At 70.0% G+C, this 8,026-nt stretch overlaps 1 long non-coding RNA gene across 1 annotated transcript; it reads left to right on the top strand.

Moving 5' to 3' along the window:
- The first annotated feature begins 1,881 nt into the window (after positions 1-1,881).
- Positions 1,882-4,111, top strand: LOC141736726 (uncharacterized). The gene is made up of 5 exons (XR_012585050.1): positions 1,882-1,974; positions 2,706-2,738; positions 2,864-2,899; positions 3,435-3,503; positions 3,984-4,111. It is a non-coding gene; the product is annotated as an uncharacterized LOC141736726 (long non-coding RNA).
- The last annotated feature ends 3,915 nt before the right edge of the window (positions 4,112-8,026 follow it).

The raw sequence follows: 8,026 nt of genomic DNA, 5'->3' as shown, positions 1-8,026 counted from the left end.
TGGGGCGCAGGCGCCGCCGCGCAGGAGAGCCCCGAGGGCTCCTGGGCTGTGCGCTCTTCACGGGGTAGGAGAAGTGACCCACGGCCATATCCGCAAGGGGACAAAACCCCTCGGTCCCCGCCCCAGACAGTGCTTGGCTGCGGGCAGCCCCCCCCCAAGGCCGGGGTGCGCCTCAGGACACCTCCCACCGATGGCTGTGGCTGGGGCAGGAGCCGGGGGGAAGGAAGGGGGAAAGGGAGATCCCCCGCCTCTGGGCGCCGGCCTGTCCCCGGGGAAGGAGGGACCGCGGCGCTGGGGCGCCCCAGGACCCGCTGCTCCCCGCTCCCCCCAGCACCGCCCTCCTGAGGGGGCTCTGCCCGCTGGCGGGGCTGGAGGGCGCCCCGGCTGCTGTCGCCCCCGCCGTTCTGCCCCCGAGCGGGCTCTGGGGAAGCCCCGGGGGGGCTGGAGGGCCCTGTGTGCCGCGGGGCGCAGGCAGGTGTCAGAGGTGCCGCGGGACAGACGTCCCTCCTCTCACCGGGGGGGCTCCGTGCCCGCCATCAGCGCCGAGGGGCTGCCCGGGGATGAGCCGAGGCTTCGTCGCGTCCCTCTGAACGGCCGCGTCCAGGGCCAGCAGAGGTCGAGGACACCGGAGGGGACGTGGGCCTTTGGCGAGCGGTGGCCGAGCCCCAGCGGGGAGCGGAGCCAGCGCTGCACCGGGGCTGGGGCGCTGGGACCCGCTCTCGGGGCCGGCTCTGCCCGGGGGACCCCGGGGATGTGGGGGGATGGGGTGTCCCCAGGCGGCGGCGGGGCGAGGGCCAGGGCAGGGGCCAGCCCCCTCTGCTGGGGGGGGCCGTGGCTGGGAACGGCACCGGTTTGGGTCCCGCGGAGCCTGGGGAACAGTGGGGGCTGGAGCCAGGCACGGCCGCCCCCCAGCACATCCCCCACGCCGAGCCTTCCCCTCTCCACGCCCAGCACCCACCAGTGTCCCCCAGTGCCCGAAGGCCCCAGTCTCCTGCCGGCCCCGTGGCCCCTGCCCCCAGCCGTCCTCCCCCCTCCCACGTTCCCTCCTCCCGGGGTCCCCGGTGCAGAAGAAGAGGGGCCGGTTCCAGCCCCCCCTTTACCCGAGGGGCTGGGGACGAGGCAGAGGTATTTCTGCCCTGAGAGCCCTGGTTGGAGGGTGCTGTCACCCCTGGGGGGCCCTGGAGGGAAAGGCTGGTCTGGGGGTGAGGGGTACGGGGAGATGGGGGTCTGGGGGTGAGAGATGTGGGGAGATGTGGGTCTGGGGGTGAGGGACGTGGGGAGATGGGGGTCTGGGGGTGAGAGATGTGGGGAGATGGGGCTCTGGGGGTGAGGGACATGGGGAGCTGGGGGTGAGGGACGTGGGGAGATGGGGGCCTGGAGGTGAGGGACGTGGGGAGATGTGGGTCTGGGGGTGAGGGACGTGGGGAGATGGGGGGTCTGGGGGTGAGGGACGTGGGGAGATGTGGGTCTGGGGGTGAGGGACGTGGGGAGATGGGGGGTCTGGGGGTGAGGGACGTGGGGAGATGGGGGTCTGGGGGTGACGGACACGGGGAGCTGGGGGGTTCTGGCTTTAGGGGCTGTTGGAGGCCGGTCTCATGATGGAGCAGTGGGTCACGGCTGTCGGGCGTCCGGCTGTCGGGAGGCTCCGGCCGCCCCCTCCAGCCGCCCCCCGGTGCTGGGGCCCTTCCCTGCCCAGCTGCCCCATGCCCACGCTGGACCGGTGCCGGGACGGAGGTGACTCTGTGCCGGGGCTGGGCTGGTGGCCAGGGCCGGTGTCTCTGCCAAGGCCAGCTTTGCCCCGGGGGCTCTCGGGGCGGGGAGGGAGGAGCAGGAGTCCCGGGGGGGATAAATCTGCCCCTTCACCTTCCCCAGCTGCAGCCGGGACTCTCCGCACGGCAGAGGAAGATGAAGGTGGCGGTGCTCAGCCTGGCCCTGCTCTTCGCCGTCCTGCTCTGCACCCCGGAGGATGCCCAGGTGGGTCCCCAGGGCCGCGGGCCGGGGCCGGGCTGGGGGACGCCGGCTCCGCCGCAGCGGGGGGCACGAAAGCCCTTGGCTTGGCCTCTCGTCTCGACGCCCCCACATCCGTCCCATCCCCCCCCGGCACCCCCAAGTCCCGTCCTTTTGGGCCCCGCTGCCATCTCCCCCCGGCGACACGCTCCGTGTCCCACCTCTCCGTCGCTGCCGAGGTCTTTCTTCCCCTCATCCCCCTCAGCCCTTCGCCTTCCCCCCTTTCCCCGGCAGCGGTGTCCCTGCAGCCCCTGCCCGACCCCACCGTCTCCCTGCGCCGTCCCCTCGTTGTGCTCCTCCGCTCTCCTCCCGCCTCTGCCCCCACCAGCCACCGCCTCGGAGCCCCCATGGCCCCTCCGCTTGGGCTCCTTCCCTCTCCTGTCCGTCCCACGCCCCCCCGGCCCTCCAGAGCCCCCGGCCCCGGCCCTCGGGGGTCCCGCCGACCGCCCCCGTGCCCCATCGCTGCGTCCCCACCACCCCCCGCCCCCGTCCTCTCTGGGGCTCCTGAACTCCCCGTGGTTCCTTCATCTCCGTCCTCACCCCTGGTCCTCGTGTGAGGTGAAACCTGGGGGGGGGATGGTGCTGGGGGGCAGCAGAAGGCCTTTTCCTGGGAAGCCTTGGGGCCGAGGGGAGCCTGTGTTGTCCCCCCCGGCCCCACCATGGTCCCCTCCAGCGCCCGCTGTGCTCTTTCTCCCCAGGCCTTCGAAGCAAGCGGAGGTTACTGCATCGGGGTAAGCGGCGGGTGGGCTGGGAGGGCGCCCAGTCTGCGGAACTGGGGGGGCCGCTCGGTCCCCCAGTTGCTCGCCGGGGCTGGGGACATCCCAGTGACCTGGGCGACCCCACGGTCTCTCCACAGGGGGGAATCGACTTTGGGCGAGTGAAGAGGGCTGCGGTAGGTACAGCCAGCTCTGCTGCCCCCAGACCCTCCCTCCCATGGCCACCATGCTCCAGAGCATCCCAGTGCGCCCCAGTACCTGCACTGGGACCCCACTCGACTCTCCAGTGTCTGCACTGGGACCCCACTCCCTCCCAGTATCTGCACTGGGACCCCCCTCGCCCCCCCAGTACCTGCACAGGGACCCCACCCCCTCCCACCAGTATCTCCACTGGGACCCCACTTGCCCCCCAGTACCTGCACTGGGACCCCACTCGCCCCCCACTATCTGCACTGGGACCCCACACCCTCCCACCAGTATCTGCGCTGGGACCTCACTCACCCCCCCAGTATCTGTGCTGGGAACCCACCCCCTCCCACCAGTATTTCCACTGGGACCCCACTCCCCCCCCAGTACCTGCACTGGGGCCCCACTCCCCCCCAGTGCCTGCACTGGGAGCCCACTCCCCCTCAGTGCCCGCACTGGGAGCCCACTCGCCCCCAGCCCCCCCAGGGCTTTCCCAGCGCCTCCCTGACCCCCCCGTCTCCCCAGGCCCCCCGGGCTGAGAAGCTGCTGGAGCTGGCGCGCCAGAGACGCATGGCTGAGGCGGCCGAGGCCTAGGTGAGTGACGTCCCGGCCGCTCCAGCCCCACGGAGGGTCCTGGGCCCCAGGGGGTCCCCGAGCCCTCGGGGCCGGGACCACCGGGGCCGCGGGAGCGGGACGACGAGGGGACGGCGGCGACGCGTGTCCCGGGCCAGCGGGACGCAGCTGCTGCCCTGCCAGTCCCCGCACCCGGGGGGGTTGCACGGACTGCCCGGGGCCCCGCCGCGGCCGGGCGGGGGGCTCTGGTGCCCCCCAGGATGCCCGCGGGGGCCGGGCGGGACTCGGGGAGGTTTCGGGGTGTCCCCGGGTAAGGCCACGCCGGGCGAGGGGCTGGGGGTGCCCCGGGGGGCTCAGGAGAGCCAGGTCCTGCCCTGGGTGTGTGGGGGGCTCCAGGTCCCTTCTCCGTCCCCAGGGCTCTGTGGGGAGACAGGGGGGACGCGGACGCTCTCCTGGCCCGGCACACGCCGGGAGGGTCTCACGCCGGGCTCTGCCTTCCAGGACTGGAACCAGCGGTGACACCCTCGTCCCGTCCCCCCGCAGCAGCACGAGGAGATGATCATCCCTGGATGGCCCCCCCCGACCCCCGGGAGCCCCGGACCGTTGCCCTTTCGCCATCAATAAACTCCTTCAGCAAAGCTTCGCTCCGCGTCTGCCTGCGCGTGGCCCCCGCTCCGTGGCCCCTCTCCCCGTGGTGTGGGGCAGGAGAGGAGCGTGGAGGGACGGCCCGGACCTCTGGGCTCCTGCCCCACGGACTCAGCCCTCTGGGGGGTTCCCAGGCCATTTCGGAGCCCCACGCCTGGCCACCTGCCTTCCCGAACCGCCCCCCCCCCCAGCCCACCCCCTTCTCTGGGGCATCGCGGGTTGGGGAGGAGCCTCGGGAACCCGGAGAATCCCCCAGGGATTTGTGACCCAGCTCCGTCCCCGCCGGGGGGCTCCTCCGATGTCCGGGAGCGGGGTTTGGCGCTGGCTGCAGTCGGAACCGCCCCAAAAAGGCTGCTCCAAGGAGCCCCCGGGGGGGCTGGAAGTGGCCAACTGGGACAGACCGTCTTGGGAGAGGAGGGGGCCGGGGAGAGATGGGGGGCACAGGACGGAAACGCTGGCGCGGGCTCGTCATGGGTCCCCCTTGGGAGAGAGCTCCATGGGAGCCGGGCTGGAACTCGCCCCTCGGCTCCGCGCGGTGCTGGAGGCTGAGCTCACAACCTCTCCTGGGAATTCCCCACCATTTTGGGGGGAAATTCCCTCCTTTTGGAGGGGGGGGGGCCAGGAAGGGCCGGCGTTCGCTGGGTCTCTCCCGCTAGTCCCCGAGGCAGCTCTTCTCCCTGGGCTGTGGTGGCCCCGCACCTGTCCCCAGCGCTGCCCATCCGCCACCTCTGTCTCGGGGATGGCACCTTGGAGCCAGCGTTCCCCAGGGAAAAGCCTCGGTGTCGACACGCCACGAGAGGGAGGACAAATGGCATCTGGGTTCCGGAGAGAGCCCCAACCATTGGAGGAGTCCCCAGAGACCCACGTCCCTCAAAACCCCATGTCCCCCAATACCCCATATCCATAACAAATCGATGTCCCTAAAGCCCATGTCCCCAAAAACCAACGTCCCCAAACCCCACATCCCCCTCCTTCCCGTGGACCCTTTCCCATGCCCTCACCCACACCCTTCCCTCTCCTCCATCTCCTTTGGAGACCATCATCCAGCCCCCGCCAACGCCAAGGAGGGGAGACACACTCCTGCCTGGCTGGGGGCCGCTGCAGAAACAGCTTCTTCCGCCCCAGAGAACCACAGAATTGCCCAGGTCAGAAGGGACCTTTCACATCATCGAGGCCAACCATGGACCAAAACTGCCAAATCCATCACTATTCCATGTCCCCAAACCCCCACGTCCCCAAACCCCCACATCCATCAAAATCTATGGCCCAAAACCCCACGTCCCCAAAACCCCATATCCATCAAAATCTGCCCCTAAAACCCACGTCCCTAAAAACCCACGTCCCCCAAACCCTATGTCCCCAAAACCCCACATCCCCAAAACCCAGGTCCCCAAAACCCCACGTCCCCCTCCTTCCCATGGGCCCTTTCCCATGCCCTCACCCCCCCACTTCCCTCTCCTCCGTCTCCTTCGGCGACCATCATCCAGCCCCCACCACAGCAGGGTCACCCGGGGCAGGTGGGCCAGGACCGCTCCAGGCAGGGTTGGGATATCTCCGGAGAAGGACACTCTCTAGGCACCGTGTCCCCAAGCTCCATCTCCCTCCAAGCGAAATTTTCCTTGTTTGCCGTGTCCCGGTTTGTCCCCGTTGCCCCTTGTCCTGTCACTGGGCCCTGTCCTCCTGCCCCCTGCCCCGTAGCTATTGAGGAACGGTCACAAATATCCTCCTTTGAGGATCTTCAACATCTTTTCCAACCCAAATGATTCCAGGATTCCAAGATTTCCCATCTTCAGGGGGGTTGGCTGTGGGGGGATCATTCCCGGGGGGCACCGGAGGGTCCCTGGGGAGGGGGGGGGAACGCGAGGGGAGGGACTCCCAGCGTTGCGGGGCTGGGAGCTGCCAACTGGGAAACTGGGAGAAACGGGAGAAACCAGAGACCAGGCGAGTGGGGTCCCAGTGCGGAGAGTGGAGGGCACAAGGGGGGGCGTATGGGGCAAGGGGGGACCTATGGGGCAGAGCAGATGTCCATGGGGTGGGGGATGTATGGGGCACAAGGAGTGTCCCTCGTGCCCGCAGCCCCCTCACACACGCGTCTCCTGCGCACCTCTGAGGGTGCACGCCCCGGTCGCACGGCCCCATTACGCGCACGGGCGGCCATTCACGGCACACACACACACCTGATCCCCTCCCCACCGACAACCTGACGCTCCGCGGGGGCGACCGGTTACTGCGCTTGGCCCAGCCCCGCTCCTCTCACACACACACGTAACCACCCCTCGTCGTGCCGCACCCAATACATACCAACCACCCTGCACCACGCTAACACTGTCTTGTACTCCCCCGCGGGGGCGGGCATCCGCCACCACCCCCTACCAACGGCGACCCGCCCTACCCCCCTCCCTCCGCCCCCCTCGCACTCCCCTGACGCCCCCCGCCGTTCCCCCCATCCCCTTCCCTCATCCCCCTCCCGATCTCCAAAAAACCCCTCCTTCCTCTCTCCCGCGCGCTCCCAGCCTGCCCCGCGGCTCTCATTTGCATGAGGAGCGGGGCCACCGCGCCGTCTTTCTGCGCCAAAGCCGTGGCGCGCCGGCGCTTTCCCGCGCTAAACCCTTTAATTTCTCAACACGGCGGTGGAAGTTGGGGGTGGGGGGGAAGGGGGGGTTCGGGGGCACGCCGGGGGGTCAGCGCATATTGGGGACCCTCGGAGGGGTTCGGGGGGGGGGGGGTACGGACACCGACAACCCCCCCCCCGGGGCTCAGAGGGCTCTTCTCCTGCACCCCAGAATGGAGACCAGCAGCAGCGCCTCGGTGACAGCGGGAGGGACACTGCGGGGCAGGGGGGGGAATGGGGGGTGTCAGTCAGGTGTAAGCGGGGGGGGACACCCCAACAAAGACCCCCTCCCCCCGCGACCCACCTGCAGAGGCCGAAGAGGAGCCAGAAGGAGCCGCCGTCCCAGTCCTCCAGCAGGGCCAGGCCCAGGGCAGCCGCCACGTGGGCCCCCAGCGCTGCCCCACGTCAGGGAAAATCACCCCAAAAATGGGGGGGTGGGGGGGCGGCCCCTCCCCCCCGGGCACCCCCCCACAGGGTGGAATTGGGCGAAACCCGCCTCCCCCCAGGCCTGGCAGGGCCCCCCTGTGACCTTTGGACGGGGGGAGGAACCTCCCTGATGGCAGCCCCCCGGTTTTGGGGTGTCTCGCCCCCCATTTCAGGGATCCCCCCCTCATTTCGGACCCCCGCACACACCTTTTGGGGTTCCCCCCCCGTTTTTGGCCCCCCTCCCATGTTGGGCCCTGTCCCCCCTTATGTTTCGTCCCCCCCCATATTTTAGGCCCCCCCCGTGTTTCAGGGTCACCCCCCATGTTTTGTGTGTGTGTCCCCCATTTCGGGGTCCCCCCCCGTTTCAGGGCCTCCCCCGCCTTATTGGGTCCCCCCCCCCCCCATTTCAGGGCACCTCCCCCCTGCCCCATTTAAGGCCCCTCCCCCCCCTCCAGTTTTAGGCCCCTCCCCCCCAGTTTTAGGGCCCCCCCATTTTTAGGGTGTCCCCCCCCGGGTTTTGGGGCCCCCCCAAGATACAGAAGAGGCTCTGCCCAGGCCGGAACATGGAGACCCCTGAGAAGAACCCGACGAACTCGACCCCCAGCAGCCCCAGGGCCCCCCCAAAAGCCCCCTTCAGCCTGCAGGGACACAGGGGGGGTCGGGGGGGGCGCAGGGACACCCCCCCCCCCCCCCGCGGGGAACACGGTGGGCACCGAGATACCCGGGGGGGGGGAGGCAGGGGGAGACCCTTTTGGGGGGGACAGGCGGAGGGTGGGACAAACATGGGGACCCCCACTGGGGACACGGGGGGCACTGAGATACCCGTGGGGGGGGGGCAGGGGGAGACCCTTTTGGGGGGGGA

The sequence above is a fragment of the Larus michahellis genome (assembly GCF_964199755.1).
Source record: "Larus michahellis chromosome W unlocalized genomic scaffold, bLarMic1.1 SUPER_W_unloc_2, whole genome shotgun sequence".
Taxonomy (NCBI): domain Eukaryota; kingdom Metazoa; phylum Chordata; class Aves; order Charadriiformes; family Laridae; genus Larus; species Larus michahellis.
This window is presented reverse-complemented; position numbering and strand designations above follow the sequence as displayed.